Source organism: Penaeus vannamei, chromosome 20 (genome assembly GCF_042767895.1).
Source record: "Penaeus vannamei isolate JL-2024 chromosome 20, ASM4276789v1, whole genome shotgun sequence".
NCBI classification, from domain to species: domain Eukaryota; kingdom Metazoa; phylum Arthropoda; class Malacostraca; order Decapoda; family Penaeidae; genus Penaeus; species Penaeus vannamei.
The window spans coordinates 33,271,392-33,273,891 of record NC_091568.1 but is presented as its reverse complement, the minus strand read 5'-3'; the positions used below and the strand labels follow the sequence as shown (position 1 = coordinate 33,273,891).

At 40.2% G+C, this 2,500-nt stretch overlaps 1 long non-coding RNA gene across 1 annotated transcript in view; it reads left to right on the top strand.

The window, feature by feature from the left end:
• The window catches only part of LOC113827964 (uncharacterized), a 9,854-nt gene that overhangs the window by 1,627 nt on the left and 5,727 nt on the right, over positions 1-2,500 (top strand). The gene's annotated exons all lie outside the window — the stretch shown is intronic.

Sequence of the window (2,500 nt, the reverse complement as noted above, 5' to 3'; positions counted from 1 at the left end):
TAATGTGCGTGTATATGTGTATGCACGGGTGAATGTATAGGTAGACATATGTAGGTATTTATATGTGTATATGTATAGGTATACGTATATAGGTGTGTGCAGGATGTAGGAAGGTGGATAAATAATTAATTATATGTATGTATGTATGTACGTATGTATGTACGTAGAGGTAGTTATATGTAAAGCAAGTACAGATATATACACATATATATACAGGGGGGGGGGGACACTAGTGTATGCTGCAAATGTATGTGCTCATACACGGATTAGTGAGCACATACAGGGATAGATACATGCGTATGTATAGTGTTATGTAGGTTTGCGAGGTATGCAAAAAGGGATGTTTACATATACACGGGTGAGTATACACTCATGTATACTCACTCACTTATCATTAACATATAAGCGCAGAAAGGGACAGGCGATGTGAATATATGACTAGGTCAGACTATGATGGACATGTATGTAGTTATTTATAACGTAGGAATAAGTATCCATATTCATAAGCATAGGTACAAGAATAAAGGTGTATGCTTGCATATGCATATGCGTGGGAATGAGCATATGCGTAGTACTTAGAGCATGTGCGGGAATAAATATGTCTGCAACAGGTGCACATACGCACAAATGAAGTTAATAAATAAAATGAAATAAAACATATATGCACTTCTGATAATTAAGCCCAGCTCACGGGAGTAGTGAGCAGGCCGTGCATTGCCGCTCCTAAGTCCACAACAGGTAGGACCAAACCTGCTGGGGGGACTTATCAATGGCATTCCGGCTAAATTACTCCCCTCCCACCAAGATACACCTAAGCCAGTAGGTGGGAGGTAAATCGGCTGTCCACCTCCCAAAATAAAATCCATGAACATACAAACAAAGAAAAGGCCCTCATTCCCCGGAGGCGAAGGAGCCCCTGGTTACGGCGGCGATCAGGATCGCTCCGGAGCAGGGGGTGCTAAAAATATCCGGGTAAAGACAGGCCGCCCCACGTTGATGAACCTTTGCACATACAATAGAAGGACCATGAGAACTGAATCCGACTTACTAGCTTTACTAGAGGAACTATCTTCCATTAAATGGGATGTAGTTGGACTCTGCAAAGTTAGAAGACTAGGCGAAGAGCAGAAGTTAATAAATGAGGGAAACGTGCTCTATTGGAGAGGAAAACCTCTGGGTAGCAAACAGGAATTAGGGGTAGGATTCTTAATACACAAACGCTTAGAAAAGAACATCGTAGAATTCTATAGTGTCAGCGAAAGAGTGGCTTCTGTAACAATAAAACTAAACAATAGGTACAACTTAAAAATCATTCGTCTATGCTCCAACCTGCAGCCACAGTGATGAAGAAATAGAAAGCTTCTATGCAGATGTTCATTTAGCCAGCGAGAGAACAAAAACCCATTTCACAATAATTATGGGGGATTTTAATGCCAAAATAGGTAAAAAGACAGAGGGCGAAACCGCAGTAGCGAACCATGGAACAGGCACTAGGAACGAGAGGGGACAAATGCTAGTCGACTTTGCGGAGGCTCGATCACTCAGTATCATGAATACATTCTTCGAAAAAAGACTAGAACGGAAGTGGACATGGAAGTCGCCTTCTGACGTCAAAAACGAAATTGACTTCATAATTTCAAATAAGCGCGATATAATAAAACATGTAGTTATAAATAAAGTAAATGTAGGCAGCGACCATAGAATGGTGAGAGGCGAAATTAAAATACATCTCAGAAGGGAAAGGAACAAACTAATGTGTAAACCACAGCCAAACTTGACTAACTTGAGGATCAGAGCAACAGAATTTAGCCTAATCCAAAACAGATATTCACTCCTCCGCGACGAAGATCTCAACATCGACCAAATCAATAAACAGTTCAATGACATAATAAAAGAAGCTGCACTTGGAGTAGGCGGAAAGAACGACAATCGAAGCTCCAGCAAGCTCTCGGTAGAAACTAAACAGCTTATGCAAAAACGTAGAGACATGAAAGTATCGTCAAATAGGGACAAGATAGAATTGGCTGAACTAACAAAGACCATAAATAAAAAGAAGAGGGAAGATGTACGGAAATTCAATACTCAAATAATAAATGAAGCAGTGACTTCAGGTACCAGCATGAAAGCAGCTAAAAGAAGACTAGGAATAGGGAGAAATCAAATGTATGCAATTAAGAAACCAGACGGAGAAGTAGCATATAACAAGAATGAAATCATAGTGGAAGACTTTTACAGGGATCTATACAACTCAAACGAACAGCCACAAATAGAAGCAAACGCGGTAACTAGCGACGTACCTAATATCACAAAAGAAGAAATAAAAAGAGCACTTAAAGGCATGAAGAGAGGGAAAACACCAGGCGAAGACGGAATTAGTATAGACCTCATATTAGATGCAGGAGACATCGCAACAGTGAAACTAGCCAATCTTTTTAACAAATGTCTTCTCAGCGGAAAAACTCCGAAAGCCTGGAAAAATGCAACAATTATCTTGTTACAC